The sequence below is a fragment of the Amblyomma mixtum genome, chromosome 1, assembly GCF_055824585.1.
Source record: "Amblyomma mixtum isolate Tamu chromosome 1, ASM5582458v1, whole genome shotgun sequence".
NCBI lineage: Eukaryota > Metazoa > Arthropoda > Arachnida > Ixodida > Ixodidae > Amblyomma > Amblyomma mixtum.
In genome coordinates, this window is record NC_143012.1 from 69,697,777 (window position 1) to 69,715,448 (window position 17,672).

The 17,672-nt window shown below is 46.1% G+C and overlaps 1 protein-coding gene across 1 annotated transcript in view; it reads right to left on the minus strand.

Moving 5' to 3' along the window:
- Positions 1–17,672, minus strand: part of LOC149366670 (flap endonuclease GEN homolog 1-like) — a 517,650-nt gene that overhangs the window by 301,348 nt on the left and 198,630 nt on the right. The window lies entirely within an intron of this gene.

The window sequence follows — 17,672 nt, forward strand, 5'->3', positions numbered from 1 at the left end:
AAAAAGTGCTTACAGATGCTCGAAGAAACGGAAAAAGCTGCCGGCACTTTCGTCTGCGGTGCATTCATTCACTCCGAGAAGCGACAATTTACCACTGCTGATTCACTAGCAGCAGTAGTTTCGTATCTTTTATAGCAAGAATATTTGCCATCACATGACGTCTAATGTTCAAAAAAACATTTGCAAATTTAATATAAACTCGCTTTACTTCATTTAAGTCTATAAAACACCGCGAAAAAGCTCCAAATCTATTTTTCTTTCGTTCCGGACGGTTGTGCTAGGTTTCGGCTGCGTTTCGGGCAGTTGCAGACGGTAGCAGTGTAGCTGGAGGTCCCATTAGGCTTGCGTGCTCCAGAATCGAGAGCGTATCTAAAAAACTAGGCTGAATTGCAGCTTAAACTTTATCGTCGAAGCAAGGTAAGTCATAGCGAAAAGTAACAACACCAGTAGTTGCCGCTAAACATGCCGACCGGAATCGCAAGGACTGCTGAATTGGCTGAAGCGGGCGGCTCTCGCTTGAAAGGACGTCGCCATGTTTTCACGCCAAGGGCGCAAACGCCGCAACTGCCGATTGCGTTCGTACGCTAACGGTAGCCCGTCGCCCGCGCGAATCGCTTCAGCGCATTCCGTTGTTCGACTAAGCGTAGTAAATTGGGGCGACGTCACGATGACGTAGCAGGAAGACGGGTCCGTGTCGTCACGCCGCCGTCACCGCGGCTCGAGCCAATCAGCGAAGAGCGAATGCGACATGTCGCAAAAGGCGACACCGCGAGAATACCACCCCAGGCCTCATTTGTGTACCTTCCAGGCCTCATTTTCAACACGAGTGCGCTGCTCGTAGCTTCGAGACGTGCTGCACGGAACTTCTATGTGGGCCTCTTTCGCGTGACGTAGCTCAGGGGGGGAAGTAACAGCCCGCAGGCCTTATGTTGAGACCGGCCGTGCCCTCACCATGGCAGGTTGTTGTGTAGTGGTTTTTTTTTTCATTTTGCATTGAATATGGAAGGTAAAAGAATTTTTCTTCCCCGGCATCTGCTATCGCCGCTGGAAGCACCTGAGCTGGGGCAGCGGAAATAAAGGATAGCAGGCAGTGTAGAAGTGAAAGGAAAGGGGTGAGGGGATAGCAGAACGACAGGCATTGCGAGTTTCCGTCGGCGTACCATGGCGGACAAAGACGTTGGGGAGGCCGGCAGCAGACTGAAAGAGCGCGCGCTCATGGAGGAAGGAAAAAATGCGTGCGCTTTTCTGTCACGTGACTTTGCCTATGGGACAAAAATAAAATTATTGCCCACATATATTTTTGTGAATGTTTTTATTGTGTTTTATCTTGTGTGGAGCCTTAGGAACGTTGTTCTACGCGTTAATTAACGCAAAATGACTGAACGCTGAAGTGGCAGCAGTCGAGCAACAGTGAAAACGCGCCGCTCCGACGCCGAGTCGCTTCGTGCGGTTTGCGCCAGCGACAGCGGTGGGCGACGGCGTCGTCATCGCGCGACGCATCGCGAAGGAATATCGCCTCATGCGGTTACCGCTTAACACATGTACTAAGCTGAACACGCGCAGGACACAACGCTCAGTGCATCTCCCGGAGCGTTCTCTTCGGGTCCCAGCCTCTCAACAGCGCAGCAAAATAAAGACGCAGACAGAAGAAATTACAAGACGGGACAACGAATATTGAACAATAAACTAGCCGGAACTTCAATACGTTACATAACTGTTCTGTGACTGCTCTCTGCATCCCACAACGGCCTTACATTCATAACTCGCTGACTTCAACGAGAACGGCAGACAGCAGTCTGGCGACAATGCTTCTGTTGTGGAATATGGCGGACGTAGTGCAACCACCGTGACTGCGGGGCTTTATCGTGAAATTCTGGTCACCGCAACTGCAGCGAAGACGTCACCGGCAGTGATAAATTGCAAGCATAAGATCTTCGCCACACTTCGTAAGGTTCTTCCGGAGATCTTCTTTCGTGCCTGCCATCCGGAGGCCAGGCTTGCTACCCGTAGATCGTAGCGTCCCAGCACTGATTATTATAGCTGCCCCGTTTTTAAAGGACGAGACTGAGTAGACGCTGTATTCGGTGTTCACATTTCGCAGGGATCGTTAAAAAGGCCTCGCCTTTTGTTACTACCTGGTTGCTCCGACAGCGCCGTGGCTGCCTGGTCGATGTTATGCTCACAGGTCGCCTCGTTGCGCTCTTATCGGGTGACAGCGGAACCCGTTTTTGGGGAAAATCGGCTTGTGTGGAATCCCATTATCTCTGATCGGCGGGTATTGGCGACAGCTTTGTTGCATTGTTTTGCGCTCTGGTGCTATTCCAGCTGTCGCGATCGGATGCTGCCGTCAGCTAACTGCTCCCATAATTTGCCGCAATTAACTCCTTTTCTAGACTGGAGTAAATACTGGTAAATCCTCATTTTTACTACCTTATTCCCTCATGGGAGTAAAATGTAGGACAGTCCACCTTTTTACTCCCCACTCGTGGAGTAAATGTTTTCACAAATGGAGTAAAAAGGGTTGGCCGCCACCATTTTTACTCCCTTTTGGGTATATTTTTGTTTACAGTGCGGTCTAGAAAGAGAGTTATTTGTGCCAAATAATCCACCAGTGCCGAAATGGAGTGACAAAAACACCATTTTGTACAATCCGCCCCGCCGCCTAGAGTCTCGTCTGCTTTTAGTCAGTTGTCGGATAACGGCGGTGAGTGACGACCGCTTGGTTACCATCATCGCTGGATCTCTGCTGACTTCTGCTCTTTCACGGGCGCCTGCCACGGTACAAGATATCGACTTGTCGCCGTTTTCCGCTGCAGTACGTTACATAATTCAATTGCTCCTGTGAAGCCTCCAGTGCTCTAACGATACCTGACTTTCCTTTGTTTGTGTCGCCACCCCGTTACAGGCCTACTTCTCACAGGCTTTTTACAGTGTGGTTCTTGCAATGTATTGCAGCAGATTATGTGTTGCATGTACATGGAACTGTGATAGAACATAGTGTCAACTCTGAGCTCTTGACTGAGCTCATGAGGCCACATTTTTTCTCAGTCATATTGAAAAGCCAAGCCTTAATGAAGTGAATATGAAAGCAACACTGCCATTCCAAACTACCATAAGGTGTATTTTCATCTTTTCTGGTCTGGTTTTGGGTCAAATATAGCGTGGTGCATGACCGTGAAAACCACTCAGCTGCTCCTTTTCAGTTTTCAAGCTAGTGATTGTAATGTTACATCCCTTTATCTACGAACATGGCCAACGAAACGAGCTCGTACAGAAAAAGGACAAGCAGACGACTCCTGACGCGTACGCCGCCGCTGGGCTAACAGATGGCGGAAAGAATGCGTGACGCGGGGTCACATTAGGGCAGCGCAGTTTCCCAAGTTAGGTTGCCGGCGGGCCGCAGAGCTACTGCCCGTTTCCGCCGCTGTCACTGCTGTAAGAATGAGCCTGAATGAGGATAAACATGACGCCATTTTTGGGTTCCATCTCTGTGGGTAGTAAAAAATTTACTCCCTTTTCACTCCAAAATAACTCCCTTATATAAGGGAGTAAAAAAACTCCTTTTGGGTGTGCGTTAGAGGACAAGCCATTTACTCCCTTTTGGGTGTTTTTTTGCTAACAGTGTAGCTGCTGCCGTCTACTTAATTTCAAGTCTCTCCGTTACCCTCCGAAACACAACCCCACAGGGGAGCACTGGCAGTATACAACTATTATGTACTGTCCTCGTGAAGGGTCTTGGCAGATGGTAACGCTTTGCACTGTTTCGGGTTCTTCAGAAATATTTAATCTGAAAGGGCTTTATGAAAAGGCTACAAAGCGCTCCTATTTTCAGGCTACTCATTCTTCAACATCCGACGATGGTTCTGTCTTCGCGGTCGCCTGCCACTAAAAGCATTTGACAGCTGCACAGTTTTCTCGTTGGGGAAGCCGCACCACTCCTCCATTTACGCTAATACGAGTCCATACACCCTGTTACTGTGTGTGGCTTTTTGAGCTTGCAACACACCACTGCGAGGCGATTGCACCGACTGCTCAGCCTTGAGGGACGATGGGTTCAGTGTGCTTTTGATTCGAAGGCAATTAATCGCCCGCCACAGTGGCCAGTAGCGCATGTCGCTTAGTCACGTGTTGCACAATTCACTGCAGCGAATACGAGTCGATGTCGTATCGAGCAAAGTGCATTGGATGTCAAGCCCTGACGTGTACTAGCGTAGCGGATTATGCAGCGCAAGAGACCGCATGGCGCATACTACCGGCAACAAAGGCGGGCAGTTAGCTATGGGTTAGCTGCATCGAATGCAGAGCAAACACAGCATACCCCCAGAGCTCGACAGCCGGTGTAATCGTCTCGCATAGGCGTGTTCAAAGCGCACAAAGCCACATCAAGCAACTATACCGACGCATATACGCGCAGCACATAATGCAACGCTAAACAGGCCAAGTGGCGTGAGCTATCGGCAAACCACTGCAAGCAGATAGTGATGAAAAACATGGGCGCAGGCAGCAGTGCACAAGTCCATCGAACAATAATTTTAGGTTATTAAAGCGAAAGCATTACTTGGCTAAGTCGATAGTTTCGTGTCCGCAAAACGTGTCGGCGGCGTTTTCTCAATTCGTGTGAGAGTGAAGCGAAAAAGAATGACTGTGCGTAATCGAGGATCATGTGAGGATGATGCACGTCAAAATGTGGTCGCTGTGGAGTAATTAGTTAATTAATTAGAGCCAAAAATGTCCCAAAGGCGTCAAAATAGTATCGGACGTCGATATAGTGCGAGGACGTGACAACAGTACGAGGCGTCAAAATTGTGGAGGGAAAACACAACCAAGTGACATAGGATGATAAAATAACGTTTTGCACCAAATTTGATTGATCTGGAGTAAATAATTAATCAGAAGACAAAAGATCACTTAGACGTCAAAATAGCCCCGGACGTGCATGTAGTGCGAGAACGTGAAAATAGCGATAGACGTTAAAATTGGAAGTAAAAAGAGAGGCAAACAGTCAAAAGTGAAGGAAAGAGAGGCGACAAGTGCGAAGGAGGCATCAATGCTTTCGCTTTCCCCCAATGCGGGTCGCCGCAGTGGTCTGTTAACTAGGGGTGTGCGAATATCAATTTTTTCGAATACGAATCGAATACGAATACTTGGTTCCGAATATCGAATCGAATATCGAGTAATCAAGGACATACGCATTTAACCACTACAAAACATTTATCCGAGCACCAAGAACATCGCAGTTCAACTATCAGTGATTAAATGAGCACAAAAGGTGTGTGTCGAATATCGAATAATCAAGGACATACGCATTTAACCACTACAAAACATTTATATGAGCGCCAAGTACATCACAGTTCAACTATCAGTGATGAAATGAGCACAAAAGGTGTGTGTGGCTGCATAAAAAGTATCAAAGTCTCGAACATTGTTCTTAGAAGAGTGGAAATATCAGAGAAGATGGCTAGTACACCGCATTGATCAAGGCTACCTTGCCAAAAGCACAAAAGCGCGTTGCTGGGATGAACATAAAAGGCTGTCGTGAAGGAAAACCGGCTGCTCCACATGGTCAGGCAGAAGTAGTTCCCTTCTAGCTGAAATGACTTCTCCAGCCACAGAAAATGCCCTCTAAATTGGCACTGAACTGGCTCGTATTGCGAAGTATTTCGTGCACAACTCTAACTATACCAGCTTCGCAGGTATAGCCACAAAGAAGCTCACCAGTGCAGTCATCTACTGCATGGCCCAACCAGGGTGTCGAACCGGAACCGAACCCGAACCCTAAACCGGAACCGAACCCGAATTTTCGCCCGGAACCGGAACCGAACCGAACCCATAATTTTTTCGCCATCTTGGAACTGAACCCGAACCGGAACGATTCAAAGGAACCGTTCCGAACCGGTTCGATACCCGGTTCAGCCCCATTTTTTTTGCATCTCGGCATACTTCTTGTTTCTGGACAAAATGAGGTGATCTGGCGCATAGATTTAACCACCCGTAGCTGTCTGCGCTGGGAAGTGCGATAATGGTACCCATTATATGCGACAGCAAACTTACAGGAAGTCTGGGGCCTGGGAAGATGCCTAATTGACGCTTTTGTAATGTACTACCGCCAATTCTTTGTACTTTAGGTTTATGTGAAATCTTGAGCTATTATTCCTCCCCTTTTACATATTTGCGTAAATCTTTAATCAAATTGTTAGCACTGCTCTAACTCAATGAAGGACTATAGACACCAAATTTTTGCTTGCGTGCTTTCTTCTTTCAAACGATGCGTTAGACATTGGTGTACACGGAGCACCGCGTGGTATTTCACCAACACATAATAAATAATTTATATTTGAATTTCTTCATGACCCTGTTTCGGTTTCACCAACATAACGATGGCTGTGACGTGTAGTGGAAATTAGGTCGCGTGATGTGCAATAAAATGGCAATACAACTGCTGATACGTCGTTCGTTGTGATTATAGGTCTTGAAGCCAGCTGATTTAAGTGCTAGAGTCGGTCAAAACAACGCATCAGTGTTTGTATTAGTTTTCCCGTGCCTCACGTGACCTAATGTTGATTTATTTATTTATTTATTTATTTATTTATTTATTTATTTATTTATTTATTTATTTATTTATTTATTTATTTCAGAATACTGCAGGCCACTGCTTGGCCCAGGCAGGAGTGAACTTACATTGTTACGTAACCAAAAGAATAAACTGATACAATGTTAGGAGCGCACGGATACCAAAAGAATAAAACCAAAAGAATAAACTTATACAATATTAGCAGCACACGGATACAAAACATACATACAAGCAATATTAGCAGGTAAGTAGACGATTTAACGCATCAGAAAAATTTTCCGAGGAAAAAACAGATTCCGGTACCGAATTCCAATCTCGCACTGTTCTAGGGAAAAAACCGTATATAAAACTGTGAGTTTTGGCGAAAAGGGGAGTAAGTTAATGTTCATGAACGTTCCGAGTCCTTCTCAGTAGAGGACGCTTAATGGACTCCGTAAGCTTCAGTTTATTTTACCTGTTAAACTATTAAACAAGAATACCAATCTATTAATCTTTCGGCGGATTTCTAGTGTAGGAATGTTATTTGACATCATTAACTGGGAGGGAGAGTCTTCCCTTTTGTATTTTCCGTATATAAACCTAACCGCTTTCCTATTGACTTTTTCAAAGACCATTATGTCCTTTTTCTTTTACGGGTCACACACGACTGAAGCATATTCAAGTAAAGACCGCACACAAGTTTCGTAAGCCAATTTTTTCATGTGTGCAGGGGCAGATTTTAGCTTTCTTCGTATCACAGCCTTTCTTCACAGCCTTCGTATCACAGCCTTCCTTAGCTTTATTCACATCACAGTCATCATTCGGTTGATGAAACCGGGACAGCATAGAAGAAAAAATTAGTTTCTAAATTATTTAGTGGCAGTAGGCGAATACCACACGGTGATCCATGTGTTCTAATATCTATGGCGTCATTTGAAAGGAGAAACACGCAATAAAACTGAGTGTCTCCCGAGGCCCGCTAAGGGCCTCACTAAATCAGAGGAATGTAACCTTCGCAGGCTGCAAATTTTGTCTTTCAATAATCCAGCTACGCTTCACGCCATTGAGCCCGAGTCCTTTTCGGCACAGTGCAAATTTTGTGGCCAGAAGGCAAACTTGTACCACATGGTATAGGCTTGTCAGAAAAATGACAGCATTGAGATCATAAATCAGCCAACGCGGGAGGGCTGGGAGGCGGCCCTGTCCAGCTCGGACCTCGAGGAACAACGAGCCCTCGTCGCCAGAGCACGGGCAGCGGCTTTCACCAACGGCGTCCCGGACTAGGGACCCGATCAGCCTTCCCTTCAACTAAGGCATTGTGGCTTTAATAAACGTTTTCATCATCATCATAGTCATTTAAGCACTGATTGAGAATGCCTTCCTTTTATTTTCGTCATTTCTCACGAATAGATGAAATATTAGCGCGAGGATCCAACAACGTTGTGATGGTGGTTTTTCCTGTCTCACTTCTTGATGGACACCTCAACCGTGCCGTAAGAGAGGGAGGAAGGTGGGAGTGAAAGAAAAAAGAGAAACAGGTGCAGTAGGGGAGGCCTCCAGAATAATTTCTACCAGCTGGGGATCCTTAATAGAGAGCAACTGCATAGGTTTTAGAAATCGACGATCGAATAAGGGCAGAATGTGTGAAATTTCCAGGTAAAGTATGCGAAGTCCTTTTGGCCTAGCATTTAAAACGCTTGCGTAATCACCACTTAAAATTGGGACGGCCTTCAAGCTTCTCCGCAGCGTACAACGCTAAGTGGGGGACACATGGTGACGTCATCGAAGGTATCGGTACATTTCCACCGCATAAACGCCTGCTTTGAAGAAAAAAAAACCAATGCCACCGAAGGCAAAGCCCGCCGAATGTTGTTTGGCCGCGTACAACGAGGCACGGCAGGGCGTGGCTGACGGCAGCGGTAATTCGAAATCATACCTTCCATGACGTCACACTAAACTTCCCCGCGCTCCTCCATTGTTTTGAAAAGTGCAAAATTTAATCGTCGATTACGTCCCTATTTTAAATGGTAGTGCAAAAAAACTTAGCATGTTTTACCTACAGCCTATATAGATTTGAATCCTTGAGTATCTCGATATTCTCAAAAAGTGGAGCAGTTGCCCTTTAACGTGCACTGGCATCGCGCAGCACACGGTGCCTTTTGCGCTTCGCCTCCGTCGAAACGTGTCCCCGGGGGCCGGGTTCGAACCCGGATACACTGAATAAGTAACCGAGCGCCGTAACCACTGAGCCACCGCAGTGGGTAGTGCAACATATACTTTTGTAGGCGCTCATTGTCTCAGACAGCATGTTCTAAATAAAACCCCTCACGATGCAGGGCAACAAAGAAAAAAAAATGGCTCAATGACTGTGGAGCTCGGCTGCTGATTCTAAAAATACAAAAACCAGCGTGCTCTGTCGCACGCCGAAAATCCCCAGCTGATCTCCGTTAATTTGGAGCCCTAAACTACACCGTCTATCCTATAGCCTCAATATCTACTCGACACGTTAAACCTGCGATATTACTACTAGTATTACAAAAAGGAGGATCTATAAATAGGCGCAGCTTCTTTTTTTTTTTGGAATCCGCATATTCTTGTTCGTAGCGACGGAAATAAGCAACGAAAGGCGGGTTTTTGGCAACGGTGGAGATGCACTAATAAGAAAAAAAATTAAATACCGGATAATCAAAAGGGCAATGCGGAAATATATGCGCTCGCTGGCATGCGTTAGTCATCACGCCCAGAAAGCATAGCTGCCAGAAAGGGGTTGTTTGTTGTTTTGAAAATAAATGCGTGAAACAAATTTGTGGACAAATGGTGCACGTCAGATTAACCACACTTAATCACTCTATCAAGGGCTCAAAAAATTCTGTTGACGCAAAGGTTCCCTTTGATAGCGCCCCAGGAAAAGTCTCAAACATTCAATGTAGTGCAAGTATATCTCCTTCCTCGCACAATGCTGCACTTGCAAGAATGCTGCAGCTCAACGTCGCAACAAACATGTGGCCAATTTCTTTGGTTTGGTTTGGTATGGTTTATTGGATTTTAACGTCCAAAAGCGACTCAGGCTATGAGAGACGCCGTAGTGAAGGGCTGCGGGAATTTCGACCACCTGGGGTCCTTTAACGTGCACTGACATCGCACAGTACACAAGCCTCTAGAATTTCGCCTTCATCGAAATTCGTCCGCCGCGGCCGGGATCGAACCCATGTCTTTCGGGTCAGGAGCCGAGTGCCGTAACCACTGAGCCACCGCGGCGGGGCTGTTGACATTTTGTGTCCGTGCAAAAACGAAGCGTCCTCAACCCATCCAAGCGTGCGTATTTTATGAAACTATTTTTATCAGAAGAGACGAGGTTGGCGACATCATAATAAGTCAATGTCGTAATTTCTTACTGTACTATAGTGAGAAGCCACGATTAGCTGTGTTCTTGAAGATACTGAGCTATATGGGTTCGGGATATATAACGTGAGTCACAAAGGTGATGTCGAATAGGTGATTTAAATAAAATATGTTTGGTAAGTTCTGCAAGTTAGGGAGAGCCTCTGCTCCCACGAGGCTCTCGTTGGGCGGCAGATGGGCGGTGGAGGGATTCTCGCACATTTTCTTACCATTTAGTAAAGGAGGGGTGACTGGCAAGTCGGTTTCGGGGCGACGGAAAGGTGTCCGTCTGTATGTAGGTACCGATACATGGCAGTTTCTTTTCTCAGTAGTGCGCGGGAACGTAGAGGGCGCGTGTGTCGGCAATCCTGGGGCCCCGTAATTACACTGCGTACGAGAAAGTCCCAACTGACTCAAGCTTCAAAAGAGACCTATTACTCGCGCAACGGGGTCTCCCAAATTGCTCAAGCAGGAGGGTCTTGTAGATAGAAAACCCACCGGCTTTTCGGCTTACACCTCATAAGGTGGATTACAGCGTATACATAGCCGATTTTCATCAATTTTGAGTTCATTTCATTTTGCGGCTCTTGCCGTAAATTCGTCTTTGCTGCGGACAATAAGTAAAATGGGTAAAGTGAGAACATCTCGCATTAAACAATTTTTCATGCTTAATTAACGCAGTAAACACGACAAAAGAAAGACGGGAGACGACACGAGCGCTGACTAACAGCTGGTTATTTTATTCTGGGAAAAGTATATAAAGGCGCAGGGCTCAAGGAAAAACCCTAAAAAGAGAAGAACAAAGGTTAAAACTTAAAAACCATACTGCGCATGCACACCACAGTTGAGTCATGACGTTTTTTTTCCACGAAATTCTAAGACTGACTTCAAGAATAGACAGCAATCCGCTATCTCCTGGACCTCACACGGTTGCCAAGAAAGCCTTACTCCTTACCTACCAAATTGATAGATGGTGAGGCAACACACTCATCAGCTTCCTTCCTGGTCATATAGGCCTCGACCAACTCCCTACTTATGCAAACAGGGTTATTAACACGACACTTGTCTTATCTACGGGGTAAGCAATCGTTGCACTCGCTGGAATGCAAAGCCAAGTTGTACGACACCGCTACTTTTTCACCTATCTGTGATGTTCGAACTAATGCTCATTGCTTACCCATTTAGAAAGACAAGTCTCCTGCTTATTCACCCAGATCGAATTTGTAGGGACATGGTGGAGGCCTTTATGATCAGGAAGGAAGCAGATGGGCGTGTTGCTTCACCATCCGTCAATATGTAGAGAAGGAATCAGGCTTTCTTGGCAACTGTGTGAGGTCCAGAAGATAGGGAATTGCTGTCTACTATGGAATATAGTCTTCGTATTTCGTTGAAAAAGATGTCATGACTCGACTATGCTGGGCATGCGCAGTATGTTTTTTTAGTTTTAATCTTTGTTCTTCTTTTTTTGCATTGTTCACTGCGTCCTGCGCCTTCATACACTTTTCCTAGAATGTAACAACCAGTTGTTAGTCAGCGTCTGTGTCGTCTCCAGTCTTCCTTTGTCCTGTTTACTGCGCTGCTTAAGCATGAACTCTTACCAGCTAGCTCAGTTTTATGTTCTTGTAAACAAATCTTAGCATTTTTTATTATGTATACCGATGTGCCGGAAAAAATGAAAACGCATAGCAGGGTTGACAAACTCATCTGCGTTCAATTTTTTTTTGTCCTGAACCCGTTTGAACCCGTTCGAACCGGTTCGGGACGGTCCGAACCGGTTCGAACCGGAACGAAATGGCCCTCTGGAGCCGAACCCGGAACTGAACCCGAAAGGCGTGAACCCGAACCCGAACCGAACCCGAAAAAATGCCGGTTCGACACCCTGGGCCCAACGTTACGCTATATAGTTACGCATTGCTCTGGGCGCCGCCATGTTGTTATGTCTCTGTCGATGCTCGCCGGTGCTCGCAATAGAATATTCGGCTAGATACGAATGTTCGCGTCGTGTCGAATATTCGAAACAACACGAATACCTGGATTTCGAATCGAATACGAATACTAAAAATATAATATTCGAATTATATTCGAAAATTCCGAATATTCGCACACCCCTACTGTTAACATTTTTTCACGGCGTTCGCGTCGAAACGGATACACTGTGAACATAGACAGGTCAGCTAGTCAGTGACTCAATGCAGAGTGCATTTTGCCACCGCAGAAATAACCGTGCACTATGTCTAGGGGTAACAAAACAAACACGACAGCGCGCATCCCTTCCGTTTCTTCTCGCCTTAGAGCTAGCCGGTTAATTTGCGCGGTGGCAAATTGCACGCATTCCTGCGCAGCATTACGGGTCTTGCCTGAAAACGAAGACTGGACGCCTTCCAGTAACCGCCTTCTTCTTATGTAACGCGCTTCCGGTAAGATAAATGACGCAGCGGCTTCAATCGTTGAAGCCCAACGTGCCGTCAAGACGAAAAGCCAGCACGCTTCCCGGCGCGGTCACTTTTTCACAAAGGGCTGGAAGTTGTACTATGCAAGCGGGCAAGCGGGTCCAAAAGCTACGATCATCAGTCAACCCGAGCACGAGTTTGAAGCATCGATCTTGGAAACAATAACACACAACCCATGCCCGAACGACCGAGCACACACGACAAAACGGACGGCGTGGTGTGCGTATAGTGCCCGGATTTTTTTTTTCGTCTTGTCATGTGACCTGCCAGTCTGCGTGCTTGATTTGAACGGCGTTAGGAAGTCCGCGAGGCGCGGGCGCAAGGTACAGTCTTTGTCAAAAGTTTAGAGCCCAGGGGGTTTGCTTCTAAGCCTCGCAGTGGGTCTCCTGAAGCGTTCGTGGCAGCCCTACCCATTGGAGGAGGCAGGACCAGAAATCATCTTACCTTCAGCAAATTTGGAGCCCTGGAGATGCATTACGAACCAGACGCTTGAGAAGCAAACCCCCTGGGTTCCAAACTTTTCACAAAGGCTGTACATGTTACAATAAGCTGAATATTGGTCTCTCAATAGAGGTGTCGAATATTGGTCGCACAAGGCATTTTAACAGCATGTATATTTCTACTCCATGCACCAATCAAAATAATGCCATTTTATTTCGTGAGCTTGCCTCCTTTTTGATGTATTAGTCTTCGGTTACATTTGTGTACATATGTGTGAATGCTGCCTATATGAGCAAATGAACCCACTCCTGTAAAAAATCCCTAATGGGATTGACAGTGTCTCCAAATAAAATAAATACAAGGTGTTTCAGGGAAAACTTCGAAAATTTTCAAGAATAGGTTTTTTTGGGTACAAATATGACTTTTGCGGCAGTGTCGGTGTACACCGGAAAGCCGGTTAATTGTCTTTATTAAGCTGGTAAACTAAATTATGATGACTAACTTCTTGACTATCAGAGATAGGCAACTGCATGGTTGCAATTAGAGATTTGTAGTCGGTCGTTAGTAATAGCACAGTTCTAAGGACTATGGTAATTCATATCAGTTTTTAGAATTTCGAAAACGCGATTACACTCGCCGCTGTGGCTCGACAAAATACATGCGCTTTCGAAAGCATGTAGGCAAAGCATTCACTCCAGTGCCACGGGTAATCGCGCTTTCGAAATTCTAAAAACTGATATAGCTATTACTAACGGCTGGCTACAAATCTCTAAATGCAACTATAGGCGTCTAACTCTACTAGTTAGAAGGTTATTAAAATTTAGTAAACCAGCTTACTACTTAAGACGATTGACCGGTTCTCTGGTGTACGCCAACACTGGTAATACTATGCCGCACAAACCATATTTTTACCCCAAAAAGCCTATTTTTCAAATTTTTCTTTTTGAAGTGTTCGCAGAAACACCCAGGGCTGCACCTCCACACCGTTACATGTGCTCTCACATTTATTAATCAGTAACACAAGTTAGCTCTCTGCTACGTTGTGCAATTTAATTCCAACATGAGAAAGTTTCACGCCTCCATTTCTCTTGGTACCAAAAAAGAATTTCAGTTATACGTTAGATTTTGCATTGCCAAGTGACCTCATGAACAGTATTTTTCGAGTCATTACCTACAACCAACTCAACATCGTGACCTCTCCCATAGCCGATATAATATGAATAAAATCTGTTCAGCTGAAATGGGAATCGTTTAAGCTGTGGTTGTGGTTGGTTCCATAATCAGTGAGAAATCGGCTGTAAATTTAACTTTTGTTGATTGAGTTTAATTAAGCTACAGTCAGTTAACTTTATATCATCATCATCATTTATTGAACCCTTAAAGATCCCGTCTGGGACATTACATAAGGGGGGGGGGGGAGATAGTGGTGTGAAGCGGCCATACAAAGGCATGTGAACATAAAAAACATAACAAAAATAACAAGGATTACAAGTTTGACGGGAAATTAAAGTCAAGTAATCCAAATAATACAGAAAATATATGGAAAAGCAGGCCATATGGAAAAGGAGGCAATATATGAAAAGCAGACCATATATTAGGCTATATCAGTCAAGAACATATTAACTTCTTAGTGACTAGTGAGAAATCGGGTGTAAATAGATTTTTTGCTGCCTGAGTTTTAATTCACTTGTAGTCAATTCAATTTATATTGGGTCGTATCAGTCAAGAACGTAATGACTTTTTATGGACCAAGTTCATTAGGATTTGGGTATTAATATACCTTTTTAGACTTCACATATACTCCATAAATAGTTAATTGCATCTCAGTGCGCATTTTTGTAAGGAACCTGCAGCCCCACTTCGCTTTCTGACCCACACAGTCTGGATTTCGGCCCGGGCTGTCAGCGCAAGATATCGTACTGCAGCCCAAGGAAACACAACTGCACACAGGGAAAAGAACACCTAACACACGAGCATTTTTAACCCTCAAATAACCCCCCCCCCCAAAAAAAAAAAAAAAAAAATTCTTTTGGCACTGTGGGACATGACCATGCTCTGCGAACACCGGCAGAAACGCATTGCACGGTCAGAGCATGGAACTACTTCAAGGCATTTTCTTGCGAAAGCAACGCTACACTAGGTGTGAGCGATTTTGCGGAGCCCCGGAGAGCCCCAACTGCGCATGCGCGAGGAGCGAGTGACGTCAGAGCAGCACGGAGCCGCCGCCGACTCCACTCAGAGGTGCCGTCGCCGCTGCGCCAGCAGCAGTGCATTCTCCGGGAGGAGTGACGTCACACAGCGCACAGCTGCGGCGCAGGGGCCACCGCCGACTCCTCTGCTACGCGGGCGACTCAGAGGTGCCGCCGCCGCTGCGACTGCCGCGCCGGTGCTTCCGCAATTCTACTAGGGATGGTCATTGGTCAAACCACAGCCAATTTTTTTCACAGGATGCGCCGATAGACGCCCCGAGGAGCTGTAACTTCCTCTCTGCTGCTCAACATAGCCCTGGCGCCGCTATCTGATGAACCAAGAAATATACCTTGATTTACGATTATCGGGGAGGCGGAAGACACACTGCAGGCTGCGGATAAGGAGGACAGAATGGTAGGCCCCAGTCATTTGACCCCAGCCTAGAGACGCGACCATCACGGTCGTAGCAACAGCCGTAGCCACAGTAATGAGAGCCCGCGCGCTCGGTTTACAGATACAAGCCATCATAAACCATAAATTTGCTGGATAAGCAGCAACTGACGCGTCTGACCAGAATGGTTGCTGGACACAACTATGGACACAGGAAAACCGACAGGCCGGCTTTCAGTGATGCGTTTGTAGTCGGACGCAACACGTACCATCTTCCATTTCACAACCTAGCCCGGGGCCGGTTAATACGGGCCACACCACGGTGACGAACGCAGTCAAGACGGCACTTAAAATGCCTGCACATGCTAGTACTACCCAGCAAACCAAAAACCTCTCAGAGACGTCTAGCTAGACGTCTCTGAGAGGTTTTTGGTTTGCTGGGTATAAAGTCACAACACAGTAGTATAGATAATCGTAGTCCTATACGCTGGCCAAATAAAAAGACTTAGACGACCCCAACGGGTTCCCCAAGCAGCACAATTAATCGGCCCAATATTAGAAATGAATTGGAAAGTGGCGGTCCTACATAGGAACACAGTGAAACTATCCGTTTCCTATATTGGGTCAATTACCTGTGCTGCTAGCCTTCCCCTGGCCGGACACACGATAAGTGTGTCTCTCTGTCTCCCGGTTTCATCAGCCGAACAATGTCTCTGACGTCAAATTGAGGTTATACGTCACGTGAGGCATGGAAAAACTGCAATATAATCGCTGCTGCATCTTTTTAATTCACTATATACAGTGTTGAAGCCGGCCTTCCTCAAGAGTCGGAATGACAACGAATGCAGAAGCAGTGATTGCATTGCGGCTTTTTCATGCCTCACGTCGACCTATAGCCACGCTTTGACGTCACAGTCATCGTTCTCTCGGAATTCTCTCGGAATTCACTCCGTTACCCTTCAGGACCAGCGGTTATCTCGCCTTCGCATTACATGCCCTGCCCAAGCCCACTTCTTCCTCTTTATTTCAACTAGGATGTCATTAACTAGCGTTTGTTCCCTCACCCACTCCGCCACGCACCCTAAAGTTAGGTGTCTATACTCCTTTAAGAATAGAAGAGAGAACGAAAGAAAAGAAGATGGGGAAGAAGATAAAGGGACGCGGTAGTAGAGAAAGGAATGAAGGGAAGGGGAAAAATTGCTGTATAAACAAGGCTGCGGCTTAGTTACATCATGGCTCTCTCTGAATGTTTCAATTAAGCCGGAGCCTTATTTAGGTAATTTTTGTTACGGTAACATCTCGTATACACCTATGAGACACACTTGTAGGCTAACGAAAAGGCTTGACCTTAAACTGCAAACTGCGGAGTGAGCCATGCAAAGGAAACCGGAGCGAAGTAGAATGGTTCAGGAAAAGTGCGAGTTAACAATTTCGAAGGAATCGAGAATAAATGGGCAGGGCATGCATTTAATACAAAAGGAATGTAACCAACCGTCCTTAGGGGTAACGGAGTGGATCCCAAGCAGCGAGCCAGGTTGGAGGACGAAGATTGTGAAGTTTACGGGCCTACGCGGTGGGCACTGAACCTCCCTCGGACGTCCTGCAGACAGCCTGAACATCCGCAGGGCGTCCCTGGGAGTTTTTAGTGCCCATTAGGCTATAGCCACAGCTGGCACATGACAGGGGAAACTGGAGGGAGATGAGAGAGGCCTTCGTTCTGCAGCGGACGTACTTACGCTGATTCCGATGATGACATCGTAGCACACTGGAATTTCTTTCATTTCGCCTCCATCGAAATGCAGCCACCAGCCAAATGCCACAGGCACTGAGCCACATCGGCGGGTCAGCTATAACAGCATGTATTTTTGCACTTAGAACAATGGGGAGTAAATGATGTCCTAGCTTCAATCATGCCCGAGGAAATAACTTAGAGCTTACGAGGCCCAGAGGAGGCAACCGGTGACCTCTCGAAGTGTCAGAAAATAGAAGGGAAGAAAAAAATTGCAGGAGACATTGAGGCTCCGCCTTAATGGTACGACGCGATAGCGTAATTCACATTTAATGCCAATTTTTTTATTTGCAGTGAAAAGCTGTTAGAGGGAGTCCAACCACGATGGCCCTTCCCTAAAAATACAAAAAGTTCTGCTCGTCGTATTCTTTGTAATTATAATCGAGCCGCCTGCATTTCTGCAATAAAATTAAATCTTAGCCTGCCATATTTAGCATCCCACCGTAAAGCCCTTAGACTTTCACTTTTTTTTACAAGATAT